This window comes from Zootoca vivipara, chromosome 13 (assembly GCF_965207765.1).
Source record: "Zootoca vivipara chromosome 13, rZooViv2.hap1.1, whole genome shotgun sequence".
Lineage (NCBI taxonomy): Eukaryota > Metazoa > Chordata > Lepidosauria > Squamata > Lacertidae > Zootoca > Zootoca vivipara.
In genome coordinates, this window is record NC_142596.1 from 49841614 (window position 1) to 49866344 (window position 24731).

A 24731-nucleotide genomic window follows, 5' to 3' on the forward strand; every position below is an offset into this window, starting at 1 on the left:
TCATGGCGACACCTGCTTTGATAACTTCTGAATGGGCCGGATCCATCCTCTGTTTCTCCAGTTCTGCCACCACCTGCGCCAGCCTTTCCCCCAACCTGGTGCCTTCCAGGTGCTTTGAACTACAACTCCCAACAGCCCCAGCCAGCGAATCACATGGTCCAAAATACCTAGAGGGCCCTCTCATTGAGAAAGGCTGGCCTGGGATGAAAGCCATACGGAATCTCTCTGGCTTTGGTTTTTTGTTTTCTTCCCTTGGCCTAGTTGTCCTTTGTTTGTTTTATTAGAACTTCGCATCTGTGATCCAAGACTTCGTGTAAAATGGAACTTGGTCAGAGAATGAGAAATTTCACCTCCACTACCAGCGCTAATCTGTTCCTGCAGTCAAACCCCCTTAGGAAAACAACGAGTGTTAAATCTCCAACTCACAGCTCCTCTTTGGCAAGCGCTGAAGCCGAATTTGCATTCCTCCTACTTATATGTAAATTCCCTTGGAAATGGCAGGTTCAGGGCTATTAACATATTTTCCATTCCGGCCATTCTTATTTTAATTAGCTTAAAGTAATTAGTTCTAATTCATCATCTGGTTTCCCCCTTTACATATTTTGGGTTATTTACATCCATTACTAAGTAACAATTTTATGTAATTATGTGCCACTCGTTGCCCTTTATTTACATAACTTCCCTCACTTAGGCATGGAAAGTGGGGGGGTCCCCCCTCTTCCCTTTTTGTGAATTTCAACATATCCTCCAAATTCTTTGCTCTTGGGAATTCACCGATGCCATTGGATTTCTGTGTTAGATGTTCATCTAGGGCTGATGAAATCTTCTTCTTTGGCGATCACTCGTAGCCGAGTAAGATTGTCTTCCATAAACACAGTTTTACCAATGAGTTCGTAAGTGACTATGGAGCCAATTCTGGATCCACACGTCCTTCCACAGTGGGGACATTGGTTTCCAGATGGGAGTTGATCACGGTGGGGATTTGCCAAGCGTGCCTTCCTCTTAGCACTTTTCTCCCTTGCGTCCTGAGTTTGAGTGTCGTCAAAGCCCATGACACCTTTGGTAAAGGCTGTTCTCCAACTGGAACATTCGCAGGCAAGCGTTTCCCAATTGTTGGTGTTTATACTACATTTTTAAAGATTTGCCTTGAGACAGTCTTGAAACCTCTTTTGTTGACTATCAGCATTACGCTTTCTATTTTTAAGTTCGGAATAGAGTACAGTCATACCTTGGGTTATGAACGCTGCGGGTTGCGCGTTTTCGGGTTGCGGACCGCTCCAAACGCGGAAGTACCAGAACAGGTTACTTATGGGTTTCGCATTCACGCATGCGCAGAAGAGCAAAATGACATCACGTGCATGCGCAGAAGCACTGAATTGCGTCACGCGCTTGCGCAGAGGCAGCGCTTCAGTCTGCAAACACTGCGGGTTGTGAACGTGCCTCGCACATGGATCACATTCGCAACCAGAGGTGTGACTGTAGTTGCTTTGGAAGTGATAATCAGGCATCCGCACAACATGACCAGTCCAAGCAAGTTGATGTTGAAGAATCATTGCTTCCATGATTCCATTGCTGATGGAATCACAGCAGAGTGGGCACACCATGGGAAGACTGTCGTGCCCTGACTACATCTTTCCCCCTCCCTCACCATTGGCTAAGCTGGTTGGGGCTGATGGGAGTTGGAATCCAACCATGCACTGGCTGCCCATTTGCTACCAGGCCTGGTTCAAGGTTGTTGCATCAATAACAACTTGGAGCCAAGATACATTCAGGAATGCCTGATTCTTGACATCACAGCCTGACATTGGGAGGTCTTGGGTGGAGACACTCTTCCTGATACCCCGTGGCTCAGATGCACAGCTCATATCCATGCTACTGTGAGCTAATTCTTGATCCCAGATGATCAAGGGTCTGGAAACCAAGCCTTATGAGGAATGGTTGAGGGAGTTGGGTATACTTAGTCTGGAAAATGAAGAACTTTGTTAGTAAGAGCTGTTTGACAGTGAAAAGAACTCCCTTGGAAGGTGGAGGATTCTTGGAGATTTTTAAGCAGAGGTTGGATGGCTACCTGTTACCTGTTAGTTGTGGTTCCTGAATTGCAGGGTTTTGAACTAGATGGCCCTCGGGGACCTTCCAACTCTACAATTCTGTGATTCTGCGAATTCCCTCCTGGTAGAGTTCAGACGTGCTCCTCTCTGTTAAACGTCTGATGCTTGGTGAATACCTTATCCTCCTCCTCCTCCTCCTCCTCCTCCTCCTCCTCCTCCTCCTCCTCCTCCTTCTTCTTCTATTTCACTGGGAATTTTATGTAAGCTTTTCAGATTTCCATGGTTAATTTGGTTAGTTTTAACCGCTTTTTTCTTATCATGCATCACTTGGAAACCATGATGTTAAGGTTGCCATATTTTGAAGAGCAAAAAAGAGAATGCTATGACGACCATTCAAAGCAAATAAATGGAATTTGTCTCAAATTTTACCCTTGAACAAAGAGAGCATGTCCTGGAGAAAGAGGACATATGGCAACCCTATAAGTGGTACAGTATATAAACTGTTGGAGTCTATTAATTCCAGGAGGGTACCGTGTCAGTAACCTGTCCTCTCCACTGCATTTCTTTTCCTGCTTCAGTCTTAACAGCCACAGGGATGTTTTGAACAGCCCATAGTAGCAAAATCTGGGACTGCTGTTGTGCGTATATGGAACTCCATCTCTCTAGTGTATATAGATGTGTTCAAATTCATGCACGAGGAGCATTTTCACAAGTTTCACACTGAAGGAAACAAAGCCACTTCTAGATACCTGACAGCAGTAGAGGAGGTGAGCCATAAGGGTTAAGAAGTCTGTAGCATTTGCCTTTATATTGGCATTCCCCCCCCCATCGTCAAAGGCCACCGTGATCCATAAATAAATAAAATAATGAGACCTACACACCCATAGGGACGCGGGTGGTGCTGTGGGTTAAACCACAGAGCCTAGGGCTTGCCGATCAGAAGGTCGGCGGTTGAAATCGGTTAAGGGGTGATATGATAGCCATGTTCAAATATATAAAAGGATGTCATATAGCAGAGGGAGAAATGTTGTTTTCTGCTGCTCCAGAGAAGCGGACATGGAGCAATGGATTCAAACTACAAGAAATAAGATTCCACCTAAACATTAGGAAGAACTTCCTGACAGTAAGAGCTGTTCGGCAGTGGAATTTGCTACCAAGGAGTGTGGTGGAGTCTCCTTCTTTGGAGGTCTTTAAGCAGAGGCTTGACAGGCATATATCAAGAATGCTTTGATGGTGTTTCCTGCTTGGCAGGGGGTTGGACTGGATGGCCCTTGTGGTCTCTTCCAACTCTATGATTCTATGAAATCCCGTGACGGGGTGAGCTCCCGTTGCTCGGTCCCAGCTCCTGCCCACATAGCAGTTCGAAAGCACGTCAAAGTACAAGTAGATAAATACCGGTAGGTACCGCTACAGCGAGAAGATAAACAGCGTTTCCGTGCGCTGCTCTGGTTGGCCAGAAGCGGCTTTATCATGCTGGCCACATGACCTGGAAGCTGTACGCCGGCTCCCTCGGCCAATAACGCGAGATGAGCGCCGCAACCCCAGAATCGGTCACGACTGGACCTAATGGTCAGGGGTCCCTTTACCTTTTCCTTTAAAGGTAAAGGTAAAGGGGCCCCTGATCATAAGGTCCAGTCGTGTCCGACTCTGGGGTTGCGGCGCTCATCTCGCTCTATAGGCCAAGGGAGCCGGCGTTTGTCCGCAGACAGCTTCTGGGTCATGTGGCAAGCATGACAAAGCCGCTTCTGGCAATCCAGAGCAGCGCACGGAAACGCCGTTTACACACCCATAAAGATGAATGTGTAATTCCTTTACACACCCATAAAGATGAATGTGTTCTATACAGGTTAAAATGGGGACAGGGTACTTAGAGAAGACTGTAGGAATTTGAAATACCCCGAACAATGTGCCAAGCATGCAGATGCACGTTCCAATTGCATGTTTCCAAATTCCTCCAGCAATGCTACATAACACCCATTCCACATTGGTATGAGATCCATCTGTTGGCATGGTAGCAGCTACACCTTGGAACTCCCTGCGTATTGACATTAGGCAGACACCTTTACAGCCCTTTTCCCCCAAGCCTGCTAAAAAAAATAAAATTGTTTAGACAAGCCTACCCAGATATCTAGGATGCTGATGTGTGTGTTTTAGTTGTCTCCTGGTTTTCATTTTAGGAATGTTTTAAATACGGTAGTTGTGCAATTTGCTTTTAGCACTAATTTTATTGTTCTAATCTTTTAGTGAACTACTTCAAGGTTGTTGTTTTTAAAAAAACAAAACAAGCAGCATATAAATTGTATGAAATTGATTGATAAATAAATATTATGCATTTTGGCAGCAGTCCAGTAAGAGAGGTGCTGAGCTCCAAACCTCTACAGCTCACACATATCTGATACATTCAAGGTCAATGGGAAATGGCTATAGAGCAGATGTTTCAATGAAAATTATTCCAGGTTCCATCTCCACCAACAGCTAAGACTGCAGGACTGTCAGCACTCACTCAACTGTCAGGTCTTAAGCTCCCACACTTGCTTTTCCATTGAAGAATGCTGGAAGAACTCGGTTTTCACTAATTTTATTGTGATCTGCCCTGATCTCCGCCTCACAAATGAGTGGGTCCATTGGATTTTGCCCTTCTTCGATGCATTTCTCAGCTCAAAAAAGTATGTCCAATCGCATTTAGAAACACAGGTTGTGCAAGAAAAGCACATTTTAAATCATGAATTTCTGTGCAGATTTAGCAAATGCATAAGGGAGAAGGACAGGGTGGATTTATGGGTGACCACATGCAAAAGCAACTTGGACCAGAAAACAGGGTGACCCCCCCACCCCACCCCCTGCTTCCTCTGTGTGGTCGCCTTTTAAGCTTCCATGTCTCGTGGGGAGACCTCTGTGCTTTCGATTCCAATCATACTTTTGGTAACACACCAACTATTTTCTGCCAATTGGTCTGCTCTTCTAGCGCTGAACCAAATTACATGTTTGAGGCTCCATTGCAACACGATGGCATCTTCAGCACCGCTTATGAGTCAGAGGCATCGAGGTTTGTAATCTGTAAGGAATATAATAGGAGCTATATTAAGTTTTATAGACTGAGTTTTTTTGTCAAATTATAGCCACAGTCCAAGAGAGATATTACTTGCATATCTTATGGTCACTCTTAATCCTTCCTGTTCTATCCTGAAACCAATTTGTTTCTCTGGCCCATCCCACTTTTTTGCTTGATGGCTTTTTCTGGGTCGAAACGCATCAGTTCCACCCAATGTTCTGCTGGTATTGCTAGATCTCAAGGGCAGCCTCAACTCAAGAAGCCCAGAGATTCATCTGTACAAAGTTATATATTTCTTATTGTAGAGGAGAATTCTCATTAACACTGCTGGAATTGGAGAGGGGTAATTTTCCTCCTCGCGCTTGTGCAGTCCTCTTTTAAAACTCCTGGTCACAACACCTATCTGGTGCTAGCTCCTTCTTCCCCTCCCGCTCTCTCCTTTTGAATCTCAGCCCTGACTGCTACTAATTCCAGGAAGTCCTCCCATAAAAATGAGCATGTCTAAGGAACTTGCAGACACAGTATGTGGCGGCGGGGGAGGGTACCACTAACCTAGAGGGATTTAACCAGAGGTTGGTCAGTGCCATTAAATGGTAGAGGAAGAGGCGTAGCAATGGCTGCTAGTCACAATGGCTATACAAAAACTCCATGTTCAGTAGTACTCTACGCTTAGGCTCATGTGGCAGCTGCTGTGAGGCTGGGAAGTGGTGGCAAGCTGACAGAACTGTATTTGCAATGCCTGGCTTACCACCAGAAAGTTATTTCTAATGTTTAGCAGAAATCTATGTTCTTGTCATTTGAATCCATTTGGTTAGGGTCCTACCCTCTGGAGCAGCAGAAAAAGTGTTTGCTCCATCTTCCATGGGACAGCTCTTCAGATACTTGAAGGTGGCTCTCAGTCTCCTCTTCTCCAAGCTAAATATATCCAAATCTCTCAACCATTCATCATAAGGCTTGGTTTCCTGGCCATTGATAATCTTGGTTGCCCACCTCTGCACACCTTTCAGCTTGTCCATATCCTTCTTAAGTTGTACTGCCTAGAACTGGATTCTAGGTGGGGGTCTGACCTGTAGGTAGACTAGAGGTAAACCTCATAGAATATCATAGAAGATCATAGATCATAGAGTTGGAAGAGACCACAAGGACCATCCAGTCCAACCCCCTGCCAAGCAGGAAACACCATCAAGGAATTCTTGACATATGCCTGTCAAGCCTCTGCTTAAAGACCTCCAAAGAAGGAGACTCCACCACACTCCTTGGCAGCAAATTCCACTGCCGAACAGCTCTTACTGTCAGGAAGTTCTTCCTAATGTTTAGGTGGAATCTTCTTTCTTGTAGTTTGAATCCATTGCTCCGTGTCCGCTTCTCTGGAGCAGCAGAAAACAACCTTTCTCCCTCCTCTATATGGCATCCTTTTATTTATTTGAACATAGCTATCATATAACCCCTTAACCTTCTCTTCTCCAGGCTAAACATACCCAGTTCCCTAAGCTGTTCCTCATAAGGCATCGTTTCCAGGCCTTTGACCATTTTGGTTGCCCTCCTCTGGACACGTTCCAGTTCGTCAGTATCCTTCTTAACTGTCGTGCCCAGAACTGGACACAGTACTCCAGGTGAGGTCTGACCAGAGCAGAATACAGTGGTACTATTACTTCCCTTGATCTACATGCTATACTCCTATTGATGCAGCCCAGAATTGCATTGGCTTTTTTAGCTGCTGCATCACCTCTGTTGATGCAGCCTAGAATTGCATCTGTCTTTTTTGCTGCTGCTTCACACTGTTAACTCAAGTTAAGCTAGTGGTCTACTAAGACACCTGGATCCTTTTCACATGGACCGCTGGCAAGCTAGGTTCCCCCCATCCTATATTTGTGCATCTGATTCTTCCTGCCTATGTGAAGAACTTGGCATTTGTCCCTATTGTTAAACCATTGGTCCATTTACTTGAGTATTGTCTATGCTGTCTGGCTGCGGCCATCGATGGTTTCAGACTGAGGTCTCTCTCTGGCCTACATGGAGATGCTGGAGATTGAACCCAGGATCTCCTGTATGCAACCTAATGATCTAACCACTGATCTATGTCCCTTCCCCAATGCAGCAAGGACTCTGGACTCTGGCAGGCTTGGGGCTCAATGAAGGAAATGGACAAGGAAGAACTTGTTGTTCTTTGGGGAAACAGGTCTTTTGCATAAATTTGAGCCTCGTGGGGTGCCATAGGAATGTGGCCGATCAATCTCTTGCCTTCCAGCTCCTGTGTTAGAGGAACAAATTCGCTAAAGAGGCAGAGGGGTCTTTGTGAACAACATGGCATTATTATTATTTCTCCCTTTCCTTTTTCTTTGCATAGTTTTTACACAATAGTTAGCCAGCCCTCTGGGGGGGGGGGAGAAAAGAAAAAGGGAAACCTTATCTCAGGATTCTTCGAGTGATTTTACCAGCAGGAGGCTTCGGCAGGAGGCCGTGATGTTCTCTTTTGTGATCCAAACATGGGTGTCGGGAATTATGCAAGGAAGATTTCTCTTTGGGGAAACTATTTATAAATTGCAACCTATCTCCCTCTTCTACCCCCTTTCAAGCTGATCTGCTAATCACACATTGCAGTATTTAACCAGCTTCCATATGTCAAAAGGACTTCATAGGGCAGCCTTCACCAAGCTGGTGCCCACCAGGTGTTTGGGCCGGATGGGTGTTGTCACCCAAAAACATCTGGATGGGGGCCAAGGTGTCAGAGGTTGTTCAACAGCCTTATAATTTCTTCCTGTGCCCTGCCTCCTGCCCCAAAACGACTTGCAAGTGAACATTTATTAAGGTAAAGGTAAAGGTAAAGGGACCCCTGACAGTTAAGTCCAGTCGCGAACGACTCTGGGGTGGGGTTGCGCCACTCATCTTGCTTTACAGGCCGAGGAAGCCGGCGTTTGTCCGCTTCCACAGACAGTTTTTCCGGGTCATGTTGGCAGCATGACTAAGCCACTTAGCTGTTTACCTTCTGGAGCGGTACCTATTTATCTACTTGCACTGCCATGCTTTCAAACTGCTAGGTTGGCAGGAGCTGGGGCCGAGCAACGGGAGCTCACCCCGTCGCGGGCATTCGAACCGCTGACCTTCCGATCGGCAAGTCCAAGCAGCACAGTGGTTTAAACCACAGCACCACCCGCGTCCCTTGAACATTTATTATAGCAGACTTAATGGCACCAACTCAGCATTGTGGAAAGAGCAGGATATAGTCTGGTTGCTCCTCAAAGGTGAAAGGGTAGCAACGCAAGAAGAGCCTGCTGGATCCGGCCAATGGCCCATCTAGTCCAGTATCCTGTTCTCACAGCAGCCAACCAGATGCCCCAATGGGAAACCAGCAAGCAGGACCTGAGCACAAGAGCCCTCTACCCTCAATTGGATTCCAGAAACTGGTATTTAGCAGCACCGCTGTCTCCAACTGTGAAGACAGAGCATAGCCAACATGGCTAGTAGCCCTCGAAAGCCGCCTCCACAAATTTGTCCAAGCCTCTTTTGTAGACATCCAAGTTGGTGTACACCGCTGCCTTCTGTGGGAGCCAGTTCCATAGTTCTCACTGCATGAAGAATCACTTTCTTGAATGTTCCAGCATTCAGCCAGTGCATTTCCAAGCACAATTCAAAGTGTTGGTGCTGACCTTTAAAGCCCTAAACGGCCTTGGCCCAGTAGACCTAAAGCAGCGTCTCCATCCCCATCGCTCAGCCCGGACACGGAGGTCCAGCACCGAGGACCTTCTGGTGGTTCCCTCACTGTGAGAAGCGAAATTACAGGGAACCAGAGGGCCTTCTCGGTATTGGCTCCTGCCCTGTGGAACGCCCTTCCAACAGATGTCAAAGAAATAAACAACTATCTCACATTTAGAAGACATCTGAAGGCAGCCCTGTTTAGGGAAGTTTTTAATGACTGGTGTCTTAATGTATTTTCTATCTTTTGTTGGAAGCTACTCAGACTGGCAGGGGAAACCCAGCCAGATGGGCAGGGTATAAATAAGAAATTATGATTATGATTATGATTATGATTACTACTACTACTAACCTCGTTGGGTGTCCATGAGTGTCTAGTGTTATGAAAGAAGGAGAAAAACATTTCTCTACCCACTTTCTCCAAGCCATGCATAATTTTGTTCTAACTCCCTGAACGGGTATCCCTTTGGCCTTCCGTATGAACCGAACGAATTGTTTCCATGAAATATCTTACTCTCTAGATCTCCTGCTTCAGAATGGTTTTGTTTACAGAGTTTGATTTGCTGCCTTCACGGTTGTCTTGTTGGATTGTAATTACATTTTTAAATCTATTTTTATTTGTACGTCACTCAGAGAGCTGCTGCGGTTGGGCAGCTAATAAATGGATGAATGGATGAGTGAATAAAACACCTTATGTGGTATAGGAGTCATCAATTTGAGCCCTGCTTTCTCTTGTATGAATCAATCTCCTTGAATGTTGAAATCAGCACCAGAGAACCTTCCCTGCAACCCTCTGTGGGTTTTTTGGGGGGAGGAGAGTGTATGGCCAGTGAGGCCTTCTCTGTGATGGTGCCTAGCATGTAGAACTCTCCTCCCGGAGAAATCTGCCAATAGCTTTTCTGCTTTGTAGAAGGGCAGCTGAGAACATAGGAAGAGTCAGGTCTTTGGTCCATCTAGCTCAGCAATGTCTACACTGACTGGCAGTGGCACTTTGGGTTTCAGCTCTGCCTAGAGATGTCAGGAACTGAACCCAGGACCTCTGCCCTGGCCTTTTAACTTCTGGCAGTTGATGCTTTAAATGAGTACTGTTTTCTGTGGGTGAGTCTACACACAAGGTGAAAAATGCTATAAATAAGTCAGAAATTAAATTGTTATAACAACAACAACAAAACGCTATGGAAAATAGCTTAGAAATGTTTTTTGCTCTCTGGTGCCAACTGGTGCTGCATGTTTATAACACATTCAAAACGCTGTTTCTTGACTAATGTAGCTTAGTCCTGTGTTTTCTTACCCTGATTTTTTCACTGTAGTGGTATGAGTTTTAGGGAGGGGGAGACGAGTCTGGGTAATATCCTGTGCCCCTTCCAGGCCTACTTAGAATCTAGCAGAAGAGGCTGCGGTACAAGCCATAACAGTTCCTTTGTTAAGGGAATGGCATTGGCTGGCCAGTGAAGTGCTGCCATTTACCATGTCTAAAGAGGTTGCTCTGTTGCCATAGAGACAAATGTGTGAACCTTTTTCCACCTCACCCATCAACCTAGGATGGAGAACAATAGGCCAAGGGGGTCTGTGCATGAGAGAATGGGGTATGCTAGTTTTGGCTGATATTGGGAGCTGGGGTGACACAGAGAAACATTTGCTTTGTGCTGGACCCTAAGCTTTGACTTGGGGCTTGGCTGGAAACCTTATGGGGGAACAAGATCTGCTGTTGTGAGCCCCTCCACCCTATGCTCAGGTTGTGCATGTGTGTAAATAAAAGCATAAATCCTAAAGACGCCGCAGTCTCCATTTCCGAACTTTGGGAAAGCACAAGCAACTATGGAGTCTCTCGCCACTCAGATATTAGGGTCCATGCAACAGTGTAGTTATTATTTACTTTAATGATTTATAGCTTTTTGATCCATTGTCTTAATTAGGGTAGCTGGTGGAGGCTAAAAATGGAAGGGCCCTGGGTTTCCCTGGAAGCATATTTCTGGCCAGACCAAAGCACAGTGCTGAGCTATGTGGACCTCTGATCTGATCCCACAGGGCTTGTCTGTGGTTCTGACCATTGATGCTTTGCCCTGGTGATACAGATACAGTAATCGCCCCCCAAAATGTCGCCAATGTACATTTGCTCTGTCCTTATTTTCTTTTGAGGAGCATCCTCGCCAAAGTATTGGACTCGGCAAAGCTGAGCTCGTCTTCCCCACCTCCCTCTTGCCCTTTTGCTCTCTGACCCTCCCCCTAAGTGTTCCTATCCTCTACCGGAGATTCAGGCAGAGCTGTTTGCTTAATGCACACAGCAGCTCTTTGAGAAGGAAAAGAGAATGGACAGTGGAATGGCACAGAAGTGTCACTGTGCAGCGATTTCCGTTTCGCCTTTGAGTCCGGTACCAGCAAACCTCGACTCTGAATGTGAGATCAGAAGGGAAGGAAGAAGGGCCCCGTTTGTTCCTTCTCGCATTGTGACAAAATGCTGGAATGTGATGGAGATTGGCGTTGGGAAGGAGCCAGTTCGAAGAAGTCTGGGCTTGGCTTCATCCCTCATCCTCCCTCCCTCTTCTCCTCCATAGTTAACAGTCAGGCCTTTTCTCTTTTGCCCACAAACCTTCCAGCATGAGGGTAGGGATGGGCACATCAACCAAAGCCCACCCCGTTTTATTTTGGCTGGCACTCAATCAAAAAACTCTGTCCCATTTTTTAAAAAAAAGATGCATGGAAAGTTTTCATTTAAACTGTATGCATCATTGCATGCCATTCTCCCAAACTTGCAGTTTTCAAAACATTAAAATGCACATTTTAGGCGCATTGCAAAATCTGGACAAGCGTGTCATTTGATTGGGAGTTATGTTCTTTTTTAATAATAATTTTATTGGGTTTTATGAAAGATGCTTTGAGTTGCCATGGGGAGGAAGTGGCAAATAAATGTAATAAATAATAAATATGGGAGGAGAGGACTTCTGGTAGTGATCTTTATTATAGAAAAAGGGATGCTGCCAGGACCTCGCTGGTTTTGCTCGTGCAATGGATGAAGGTCTGGGGGAGAGGAAGCAGCATTTGTTGAGAGTTTATTTTCTAGGTAAACTCCCATTTAATTAACTGCTTCTGTATGTCAGAAAGTCCATCAGCCATTCATCTCTCATGCACATGGAATATTCTATCGCTTTGGCTTTGATGGACAGGGAAGAACAGGAAGAGCTATAGATTCGGCTCCTTTTCGCCTGACATAATGAAGGCCCAATTAAGAATGAACTATCTGTGCCTTCCCTTCTTCTTTTTTCTCTTTCACTTCCCCTCCTTCGTTTCAGCTAAGGCTTTTCCACGAGTTGCCTTTGGCACCTGCTCTCTGTAGCTTTGGCGCTTCCCGTTGGACAGGAAAATGGGCAGGGGTGGTGTTGAGCCTCGCTCCTACTCTTTGACACGGGCAGCTAGAAGATGTGGGGGGCTTCCCTTGCGCTTGACCCAGAAGCTGCTCTTCATAGGACTGTAGAGTTGGAAGGGGCCCTGAACACCAACCCCCTGCAATGCAGGAATCTCAACTAAAGCGTCCCTGGCAGATGCTAACTCAACGCACCCCTCTTTCACAAAACATCACCTGCCCTTCTAGGGCCAGATAAGGCTGGAAGTGGCATGCAATGTTTGCACAGTGTAGGAGGATGGCACGAGAGTTACAAAACGCAGGCACACAAAAACCGAGCCCAATTCTTTCTATCTAAAAGGTTAAATGCCATTAATATTAGGACAGTTGGGACAAGATCAAAATCTATATCTAATATTCAATCAAATGCCACAGTTTTTAAATCATTCCCACAGCAAACTATGCTCAAGCTGGCTTAGAACATAATTAGCTAAGTCACAAAATGTAGCAAAATTTAGATCACCAATACATTAATGAGAAGACTGTATCCTCCCATATAACCTGCCTGGGCTCTGAGATCTTCAACGAAGGCTCTTCTCTCAATCCTGCCAGACTGGCTCCCTTCTTGCTGTTCCTCTGCCGTCAGGTGAAGACTGTTTGGGGAACGGACTGGTTTTCTTTTATTTTGTAAAGGAAATGGCATTTAAATAGTGCTGTGCTGTTTTCATTATCTGAATTTTACTGGGTGCGTTCTAACTCTATTAGAGTTTAATTGCTTTTAAAAACAATTGTCTGCTATACCTTCTTTAGCTTTTTGTATTTTATCTGCGTTGTTTTAATTGGTGTAAGCTGCCTTGAGTCCCGGTCTGGGGATAGGGTGGGATGTCAATAAATATACACAACAACAACAACAACAACCATCACCAATTTGTAAGAACAGAGACTGAAGTATGTGCAGGCAGCCAGGGCTGGCTGTAAAGCACAAGCCTGGCGTTTGAAAACATGCACACAATCCAGAAATCTCAACATTTAATTCCTCCCCCCACTCCCCAAAAAGGCTTAATCTGAAGCTGTCCAGCTGTGGTTTATAAGTACCAATCTATTGCTTTGCAAGTTTGTAATTCCAATGCCCTTAAAGCGTAATGATAGCTAATCTATCTGCAGGGGGCCGGAGAGCCGCTCAGCTTTGCTGAGACATTAAGGAAGATACTGTAAGCTGGCGACAGAAGAAACAGAAGGCTTTATTATAGAAATGTGCTCCCAGGAGTCCAGCGCGTTCCTCTGTTCTCTGGGTGGTGCAGGGCTTGGCTATTATTCTAACTGTCGTTCACCAAGACGCTTATTTGCAGTGCTTATTTCCAGGGCATTGAATAAATGCCTCTCCTTTTCAAGAGGGAGAACGGCGACAGGTTTTTTTTTTTCATTTTTAGCAATTCTCAGCCCACACGGCCATGCCTCTGTCGATTAAAAGAAAAAAGCGCCAGTCTTTCTGGACCGAGTAGATTGATGTTACAGGAAACATGGGGTGGGGAGGAGAAAGGGAGAAATTCCACAGCCAGGGAGGTGGGGAAAGGCTGACCTGGAAGCCCTTTGACTTCTCCCGTGAAAGATTAACTACCTATATCATGGTGCAACTGGGAAAGATTTGCAGCTCAGTGTAGGGTTACCAGATCAGGAGCACCCAAGACCTTGAGATTTCAGGGCGCAAACCTGAGACCTAGGGGCAGCCCTTGATGATGTCATAGAGTGGCCCCGAGTGATGACACAGGGCAGGCCCTGGAGATGGGGGTTAATTAGGAGAGGGGAGCAGAGGAGGGCAGCTCCCGGCACAAGTATGTGCAGCCAGCAACTGCTGAACTGGAGCTTACAAACTGCATTGACAGTCTTCTTAATGTATGTATCAAAGGCACTCTCTCCCACCTGGAGATTCAAGCCCCTACCTGCCACCTGGAGGGGGACAGGCAAACCTGGAGACTTCAGGTCACACTTGGAGGTCTGGCGACCCTATCTCAATACTATTTTTATTTATTTACTGTTATATTATTATTATTATTATTATTATTATTATTATTATTCCATCTCCACCCCAACCTCCAGGGAGGCATACAGACTTCCCTCCCTCTCCATTTTACAACCCTGTGAAGTAGGTTAGCCTGAGAGATGTTGGCCGGTCCAAATCGACTCAGTGGGAATGAAAACCCTAGCCTCCCAGGTCCTGGTGTTTATTCCTGCTTTATAAGTAGGGTTGCCACCTTTGTTCTGGCAAAATACAGGACAGGGTAGCACAAAGGCAGCTGGGGAGCGATTTTTTTTTCATATTTGTTGTTGAAGTGACTTCGAAGCAACGCATTACAATTTTTTGCAGCCTAACAGGATGGCCCCTCTGGGATTTGTCGCACAAGTGCATACATACACACATACACACAAATTTGTAAATCTGTCCATGCTTGGCTTCCCAGAACTTAAATGCATGACCTTTCACACACCCTTTTCAACACTTGCATTTGGAGATGATCCCTAACTTGTCAGAGAGAGACAGAGACAGAGAGAAAGGAGGATGACCTGAAATACAGGACATAGCATTTTACACTGAAATACATGACAATTCTGTATTATACAGGACAGGTGGAAACCCTATTTACAAGCTGGGAAATGGGACCTGAATTACCGAAGGCAGGCATCTGAATTTATTGCTAAGCAGAGTGCAGTGACGGTAGCAATGTGGAGACTTTTCATGTCAGAAGATACTTTGGATCACCGACCCTGCTGCCTTTGAAAAATCTATCTATCTGTTACCGAGAGGTCATGCCTGCAGTTCCATAGCCTTGGATCACAGTCTTATGCAGAGATTGATAACTTGTGGCCCTCCAGATCCTTCTCATTATCCCTGATCGCTGGCCATGCAGGGACTGATGGGAACTGAAGTCCAGTGACCTCTGGAGGTCCACAGGTTCATAGAATCATAGAGTTGGAAGAGACCACAAGGGCCATCCAGTCCAACCCCCTGCCGAGCAGGAAACACCATCAAAGCATTCTTGACATATGCGTGTCAAGCCTCTGCTTAAAGACCTCCAAAGAAGGAGACTCCACCACACTCCTTGGTAGCAAATTCCACGGCCGAACAGCTCTTACTGTCAGGAAGTTCTTCCTAATGTTTAGGTGGAATCTTCTTTCTTGTAGTTTGAATCCATTGCTCCGTGTCCGCTTCTATGGAGCAGCAGAAAACAACCTTTCTCCCTCCTCTATATGACATCCTTTTATATATTTGAACATGGCTATCATATCACCCCTTAACCTTCTCTTCTCCAGGCTAAACATACCCAGCTCCCTAAGCCGTTCCTCATAAGACATCGTTTCCAGGCCTTTGATCATTTTGGTTGCCCTCTTCTGGACACGTTCCAGCTTGTCAGTATCCTTCTTGAACTGCGGTGCCCAGAACTGGACACAATACTCCAGGTGAGGTCTTACCAGAGCAGAATACAGTGGTACTATTACTTCCCTTGATCTAGATGCTATACTCCTATTGATGCAGCCCAGAATTGCATTGGCTTTTTTAGCTGCTACATGACACTGCTGACTCATGTCAAGTTTGTGGTCTACCAAGACTCCTAGATCCTTTTCACATGTACTGCTCTCAAGCCAGGTGTCACCCATCCTGTATTTGTGCCTTTCATTTTTTTGCCCAAGTGTAGTACTTTACATTTCTCCCTGTTTAAATTCATCTTGTTTGCTTTGGCCCAGTTGTCTAATCTGTTAAGGTCATTTTGAAGTGTGATCCTGTCCTCTGGGGTATTAGCCACCCCTCCCAATTTGGTGTCATCTGCAAACTTGCTCAGGATGCCCTCAAGCACATCATCCAAGTCATTGATAAAGATGTTGAATAAGACTGGGCCCAAGACAGAACCCTGTGGCACCCCACTAGTCACTACTCTCCAGGATGAGAAGGAGCCATTGATGAGCACCCTTTGGGTTCGGTCAGTCAGCCAGTTACAAATCCACCGAATGGTAGCATTGTCTAGCCCGCATTTTACCAGCTTCTTTACAAAAATATCATGGGGCACCTTGTCAAAGGCCTTGCTGAAATCAAGATAGGCTATATCCACAGCATTCCCTTCATCTACCAGGCTTGTAATTCTGTCAAAAAATGAGATCAGATTAGTCTGACATGACTTATTTTTCAGAAACCCATGCTGACTTTTAGTGATCACAGCGTTTCTTTCTAGGTGCTCACAGACCGTTTGCTTAATGATCTGCTCTAGAATCTTTCCTGGTATTGATGTCAGGCTGACTGGGCGGTAATTGTTTGGGTCCTCTCTTTCCCCCTTTTTGAAAATAGGGACAACATTTGCCCTCCTCCAGTCTGCTGGAACTTCGCCTGTTCTCCAGGAATTTTCAAAGATTATTGCCAGTGGTTCTGAAATCACCTCTGCCAGTTCTTTTAATACTCTTGTATGTAGTTCTTCTGGCCCTGGAGACTTGAATACATCTAAACTAGCCAAGTATTCTTGTACTACCTCCTTACTTATTCTGGGATGTGTTTCCCCTGTTGAATCATCTGCTCCATATTCTTCAGGTCGGGCATTGTTTTCTTTTTTGGAGAAGACTGAAGCAAAGAAGCCATTGAGGAGTTCTGCCCATAGCTGCCAAGTCTCCCGTATTCCCTGGAAAACCCCCGTTTTCCCAGCTGTTCCCAGCTGAAAAAACGGATTTTTTTGTTTTTTCCCGGTTTGCTTACTGGCTGGGGGAGGCTCCTTCTGTGCAAGTCTGGAGTCTCTGGACATGCGCAGAAACGTTTTCTGGCGTGACAGCCATTTTGGAACTGTGCGGAGCATGCTCAGAAGCGACTTTTGGTGCTGCTCTGCCCAGTTCCAAAATGGCTGCAGTGTGACTTCTGGCACGGCGGCCATTTTGGAACTGGGCAGAGCAGCATCAAAAGTCGCTTCTGAGCATGCTCCGCCCAGCTCCAAAATGGTGGCAGCGCTACTTCCGGTCTGTTACTTCCGGTCTGATCCCTTATTTCTCCAGCAGGAACTTGGCAGGTATGGTTCTGCCCTTTCTCTATCCCCTGTTCGCATTTCACCATCTCCTCTAAGTGACCCCACTGTTTCCTTGTTCTTCCTTTTGCTACGGACATACCCATAAAAGCCCTTTTTGTTGCTTTTAACCTCTCTAGCAAGCCTGAGTTCATTCTGTGCTTTAGCTTTTCTGACTTTATCTCTACACGTGCTGGCTATTTGTTTGAATTCCTCTCTGGTGATTTCCCCATTTTTCCATGTTTTGTACATATCCCTTTTAAATCTTAACTCAGTTAAAAGTTCTTTAGATAGCCACCCTGGCTTCTTTAGGCACCTTCCATGTTTCCGTCTCATTGGTATTGCCTGAAGTTGTGCTTTTAATATCTCCCTTTTAACAAACTCCCAACCATCATGAACTCCCTTCCCTTTTAGTATTTCTGTCCATGGGATCTCAACCAGCATTTCCCTAAGTTTTCTGAAGTCGGCTTTCTTAAAGTCTAGGATTTGAGTCTTAGTATGCTTGGTTGCTCCTTTCCGCTGAATAATAAACTCCAGAAGAGCATGATCACTCCCACCTAATGATCCTGCCACTAACTAGGTGGATACCCCACTAACCAGGTCATCACTATTGGTTAGAACCAGATCTAAAATGGCTGATCCTCTTGTTGCTTCTCCCTCATCCTTGGTTCCTCATCCTTGGTCTAGTTCCCACTGAGATGAACCGCCTGTGGTGGGGCTGTAGCATGTCAGACTGCAGGCCGATGAATGCTATAAGAATAAAATGGGGAGAGGGAGAACCATGAACACCACCTTGAGTTCCTTGGGGGCAAGACATGATAGAATGTTATTGACATCTGTCTGTCTCAAGAGACAATGGAGAAGTCTCTTCTCCTCCAGAAGAACTTGGGCTGTGCAGAGCAAGACATTTGGCACCAGCTGGGGTGCAGAAGATGCTGGAAGGAGGTGTACAAGGCGTCATTCAACTGCCTTAGGGACTCCACTCTGGATTTGTGAAGGGTTGTTTCTTTTCTCCTTTTTTGAAATAAATGTTTATTTGATTTTCCAAAATATAAACATACAACAAAACCATTTCCAAAACCAATTATTGAGATTACTCTGAATCTTCTGACTCCCCCCCCCATCCCTTCCATGGGTCCTATTGATTCTATTTCAACTGCATATCAGTACTTCTCCAATTTTTGATCTAGATTATCTACACATTCTGTCACATTTCAAGTGTGTTTAAAATCCTGCTAATGTTTGGACCTGTTTACGAAGATTTTGTGTATACATTGTAAACATTTCCCATTCTTCTTTAAATTTCTTGTCTTCTTGGTTCCTGAGCTTCCCAGTTAGTTTTGCCATTGCGGCTGTTGTAGCAATGTAGGGTTACTCTTTAGCCTTTTCCTCTCCTGAAGATATTCCACAAAGCAGCAGATATTTAGGATCAGAGTTGTCCTTCTTTCTCCTAGATGGGCTCCCTTCCCCATTGCTGACAGCTTCTAAGAACCACAAATGAGAGCTGAGGGCAGGGTTGGGACCAAAAATGGACAAGCTGCCCCAGAAGTCCCCCACCTACCCCTCCCCTAACACCATACACAGAGCATATTGGCAAGTGGTGGCATGGGCGTACCCAGGATCAAAGCTAGGGGGGCACACCAGCCACACACCCCAGCCACTCACCCCAGCCACCCGATTGGCTAGCTGGCAATGACGTGGCCAGGATCCCCCCAGGAGGCATGGTCAACATCCACGCCCCCCAGAGGAAAGGGGGCCATTTGCAAGGCAGCACACGGAGCCACCCGCGCTTGCACTCCTGCCTCGCCCGCTCCTTTAATGGCAGCGGTGACTAAAAGGAGGTAGCAGCAGCAAAGCTGCCTCCCTTGAAGGAAACCTGGACCTGGACCTGGGCTAACTTCAGCCCACACTCTTTCAAGTCACAGCGAACACAGCACAGAAAGTGCTGCCCCACAATGCTCCACGGCACTTCATTTGCATGTGACTTGAAGGAATGTGGGCTGAAGTTAGCCCAGGTCCAGGTCCAGGTCCAGGTTTCCTTCAACGGAGGCAGCTTCACTGCTGCTGCTGCCGTTTCGCTTCAGCCAAGCAGGCTGAGGCGGAGCACAGCAGGCAGCGTCCCTGCCTGTCCTCTCCAGCTGCCGTGCTTCTAGGGGGGCAGCTGCCCCCCTGCCCCATGTTAGGTACGCCCATGAGTGGTGGGTTCTTCTTCATTTGAGGTTTTTAAGCAGAGGTTGGATGACCCAACTGTCATGGATACATTGCAGAGGGTTGGCTTAGATGACTCTCGGTGTCTGTTCTATGAGACCAGGCCTGAGTCACTCTAGACTTCCACAGAATGTTGAAGAGGGAACATGACAGTGTTAGGAACTGGAGATATAAGTCCTGACAGTCCGCTATCAGTATGTGTTTTTAAATGGTGTTTCATATAAGCTGTCAGGATGGAAGAGATAAAAATTGCAGATGCTTTTGTAGTAACAACAGCAGCAGCAACCCAAAAAGGAAAAGAAGAAAGTCAGATTGGAATGTGTCAGGGAACTGGTTCAATCCAAAACGGCGCTTTGGTTTCCAAATTATTCATTCAGCGCTGATTGCCCAGCTCGGCGCTATTGTTCAGACGGCAGTGTGATACCTTTTTAGCAAAGTGTGGTTAAGTTCAGGGAAAGTGAATGTAAAAATTACTTTGTGCTCATCAGATGTGCTCCCTTTGTGCTTCGGGGATTATACGTCTCTTTAGTTTAGTGACAGAAAGAAGTTTGGCAGCTTTTAACATCTGTTATTACCGCACGGGCTCCTGCGGCGATGGATGAATGTGCTGCGATCTATCCCGGCTGCCTCCTCTGCAGCGGAATTGCGTTCCAGCAGCAAAATCTTTATCGGGCGCATCTCTCAACTGCCGTTCGAGACTTATGAGGCTGAGGCTATTGTCAGGCGGGGCTGAGAGAGAAGCCATGTGAATGCCGAAAGTCTCTGTCGTGCGCCAGATGGATTTCAGTCGAGGGCTGGCAAGTCATCGATAAAGATCACCGCATTAAAGCACCCCTTCCCCAAAATGCTTCTGCTTCTATCCACACCGTTTTTGAACTACCCTTTCAGATTAATCCGGGCAGTGCTTTTTTTTCTATTTAAAAAAATGTTTAGGGGTGCTCTCATTTTGACTCAAGAAAACCACCATTTTATAGTTCAAATCGGGGGAAAATAAATACAGTAAATGGATAAAAGTACAGAGATTCACAAAATGTTTAGGGGAATGCGTACCCCTACATCCCATCAGGAAAAAAAAGCACTGAATCCGGCTAACAGGCAAAACCTCCACCTGGTGCTTGGATTATTGTGGGAGAAAGAATTGTAGAGACAGAGGGGAGCCAAAGGGTCATCTAGTCCAACCCGCTGCAATGCAGGCATCACAGAATGGGGGAGGGCGGGGAGAGACTTTAAGAAGAAGAAGAGTTTGGATTTGATATCCCGCTTTATCACTACTCTAAGGAGTCTCAAAGCGGCTAACATTCTCCTTTCCCTTCCTCCCCCACAACAAACACTCTGTGAGGTGAGTGGGGCTGAGAGACTTCAGAGAAGTGTGACTAGCCCAAGGTCACCCAGTAGATGCATGTGGAGGAGTGGAGACACGAACCCGGTTCACCAGATTACGAGTCTACCGCTCTTAACCACTACACCACACTGTGTAGTAATCCACAGTCCCCGACCCCTGACTCCACACTTGCGCAGGTTTAGGCAAATCACGCTCCCTGTGTTCTAAAAGCAGGTTTGATGCCAATGGACTAGCCCAAGAAATGACAAAAGCATCATAAAATTGTATGAATCATAGACACATAGAATCATAGAATTGTAGAGTGAGAAGGGGGTCACAAGGCTCATCTAGTCCAACCCCCTGCAAGGCAGGAATCTTTTGCCCCGGTGTGGTGCTCGAACCCATGACCCGTATGCTGATATATGCAGTCAGGCGCACATTTGAGAAGGGATTGCTGCAATTGAAAGAGAGCAGGTGCCCAGCTCACCTGGTGACAGTCTTCCCACTCTGGTGAGCTGGATGGCATTTCTGTCTGCTGAACAGCCCTTCAAACATAGGACTGCCTTCTGTCAAATAGGACACAAGGCCACAAGGTCATAAAAGTAAAGCAGCGCAAAGACTCCTCTGCTCCCTGGCAACGAAAGGTTTCTGACCCACCTCCAACATTTCAGAGTTTAAAACTGGGGGGGGAGCTCCTCTTCTCTCCCCTGTCATCACCCCAAGGACCACTGCGTGGAGGTTCTCCTCCACCTTATGGATGCTGCTATTTCAGGGGAGAGGAACCCAGTCAGGACCTTGCCTCTCAGGCCTCATTTGATAGGTGTGCGGGCTGCTTGCTATGCAGAAATGTGTTTCTCCCACACACACACACCTAAGATATCCATTAGAATTATCTGCTTTTCCTCCTCTACTTGCCTATCAGTCTTTTATTTCTTCTCTTTCCTTCTCTATAGTTTCTTCTGTCACTTTGTCTTCTCCCTGCTTTTTTTATAAAAAAAAATCCCAGGACCCCTCACATTTTCCCCCTCCCTGCCCATTAGCCCCATTAAGCTCTAATCTGTTGGTTACGTGCAATTAATTGCCAATTTAAGGGATTTTATATGTCTAATAGAGGTGCCAGTGAAGCTTTCCGAATCTGGGCTCGTTTTTACAGGCTCTGGGGGCTTGCAAAGCTTGCCTTGGGGAATTCTTTCCCAGCTCAAGTTAAAATCTGAGCCGTAGAAGAACTCTGGACTTCCCACACGTCCAGCCCTGCCCTGTACCCCAAACACCAGGGGCATACTTTGGTAATCTTTCAAAAGGTGGCAACCTGTGAGAAGGCAAAAATTGGCACCCCCAAATGAAGCTACTCAGTTATGAAGCTTCCCAGTTTTGCAGCCCCTCAGCTGCCGGAACCACGCTCAATCTGGCGCTACAAACACTCTCCCTCCAAGACCCCCAGTCCCCCAGGTGTAGTTCTCTTGAGGAGACAAAAAATATTTAGGGGCTGGCTTCAGCGCCATTTCCCCCCAGGGCTTCCCATGGGTGGTCCAGCCCAATCAGGGATCACATCACCCTGCAGCATAGCCAATCAGAAGTCACTGGAGGCAAGCGAGAGGCATGGACAGTGAGGACAAGCAAGGGCAAGGCAAATAAAAAGCAAACCAAGGTCTAGAAAAAGCCATCTGATAAGGGAGGCGTTTATTGGGACTGCTTGAGGTGTTTACCAGAAAGCCAACACCTCAACAACACCTGTGAGTACTTTCAGCTCCATCCTAATTACCATCTTACAATTGAGCCAGCAGTCAGGTGTCTGAATTATCTCACTGTCACCTGGCTGCACCTTTGTTTTCCCTAAGGAATTGTTCTTCTCTTTCTAGCACAGATGTCAGACCTCATCCTGAGCATCTCTCGCTTTCCCATGAAACCTTGGGGAACCCATCTATCTGATTGATTATGCTGTAGCCATTCTCCCTCCAGATACCTTGCGAACTGCCCGAGAGATGCTCTCAAGCCAACATTGTCTTTGTTAATATTTGCTCGCGGACTCATTAATGTCTCTCCAGCCCCCGACCTGCCTCCTTTGATGTGCTGACCCCCATCCTTTTGGTCTCTCCATCTTCTCTGGCACTCACCTTGGGGCTGCATATCACTCTCTTTGTGGAACCATCCAGCACTAGATTATAATGGCCTTTTCTAATCTTGTTGTCCGTAATGGGATTTTTGCCCAATACATCTGAAATGTGTAGATATGGATTTCGAAGATAATAAAATTGCCTAATGTGCAGGAGGGTTAAGGCCACGCCAAGATTGAGGTATCTGAGTGCAAAATTCATGCAGAGTACGCCAGATGTGAAGGGCACCTGCATACCAAAATGGCTATATCTTCCTTTTGAAATGCATTTGAGGAGGGGGCTGGGTCCCCCCACCCAGTTTGTCATTGCAGAACAAAGGAAATGCTAATGATATCTACATGTAGACTCCAGGGGTGGACGTTTCTGCATAAGACCGCACATTTTTCGTAACAGTCCTCACAAAATTTCATTAGCATTTCAGTGTGCATTCAAGCTTGTGTGCAATGTATACATGTATGCCTAATATACACATGTATACCTAATAGTTGTTGGTTTATGTCTGTCTGTGTAGAGAAGTGTTCCCCAAACTTGGTTCTCCAGCTGTTTTTGGACTACAGTTCCCATTACCCTTGACCACTGGTCCTGCTAGTTGGGATGATGGGAGTTGTAGTCCAAAAACAGCTGGAGAACCAAGTTTGGGGAACACTGGTCTAGAAAGACAATGGGGTGTGTCTACTAGGATGAAGTCAAACCACTGTCTTAGCAGCACTAAAGTAACCTTCCTGGAGGGCAAGCCTGGGAAGTGTGTGTGGAGGTCCTGGGCTGCCCAGATGACAAGACTCCCCTCTTGGCCTCACTGATGTGGTCCAAAGGAAAGCAAAGCAAGACGTTTGGCACCAGCTGGGCTGCAGGAGTTGCCAGAAGGAGGCGTACAAGGTGCCATCCAACCTCCTTAGGGACTCTGCTCCAGATTTGTGTAGGGTTTACTCCAGGGGTCAGCAACCGCTGTTATCCGTGGGCCGGTCCACCATCCCTCAGACCATGTGGTAGGCCGGACTATATCGGGGGGGGGGGGGGAATGAACAAATTCCTATGCCCAGCAAATAACCCTGAGATGCATTTTAAATAAAAGGACACATTCTACTCATGTAAAAACACCAGGCACACCCCACAAATAACCCAGAGATGCAGTTTAAATAAAATAAAAAGACACATTCTATTCATGTAAAAACACACTGATTCCCGGCCCATCCGCGGGCCGGATTGAGAAGGCCAGGGATTCCCAAACTGCGGCCCTCCAGATGTTTTGGCCTACAACTCCCATGATCCCTACCTAACAGGACCAGTGGTCGGGGAAGATTGGAATTGTAGTCCAAAACATCTGGAGGGCCGAAGTTTGGGGATGCCTGGAGAAGGCGATTGGGCTGCATCTGGCCCCCAGGCCTTAGGTTGCCTACCCTTAGCCTTTTCTTCTCCCAGAGATACCCCGCAAGGCAACAGAGGTTTAGGATCAGAGTTTTCCTCAACACAGCATGTGCAGAGACCACCTTCTTTACCACTGGACCCACTGTTGGTCTCATCTGCTTAATCCACTAGATCCTGTCTTCACATGCAGCGGGAAGTCTCTAACTCACCAACAGGGCCATCTTAAGCATATCTGGCGCCCTGGCACCATGGTGCGAAGATCCCTCCAGCGGCGCCCCCGCCCCGCCCCATTTCCCAGTGCGGCTGTCTGGCGGTCCGGCGCCCTGTCGCCTTGCGCCACCCAGCCTTGCCTTAGAGCTGGCCCTGCTCACCAAGGGTTTGAGACCCATCAGCTACCCCCACCTGGTTCAGCTGACCAGTCAAAACCATTCATGTGGTCTTCCTGAGAAGGCTTTGATGTTGCAGGCAATGGAATACACTCTTGACCATTGTCCTTCGATTCAACTGTCTGTTTGAAATGTCAGGTCTGCTATTTCCACAGGTCTTTTTTCCCCCTC

General features: G+C 46.5%; 1 protein-coding gene across 2 annotated transcripts in view; it reads left to right on the forward strand.

Moving 5' to 3' along the window:
• Window positions 1-24731, forward strand: part of ELFN1 (extracellular leucine rich repeat and fibronectin type III domain containing 1) — a 230986-nt gene that overhangs the window by 102075 nt on the left and 104180 nt on the right. The window lies entirely within an intron of this gene.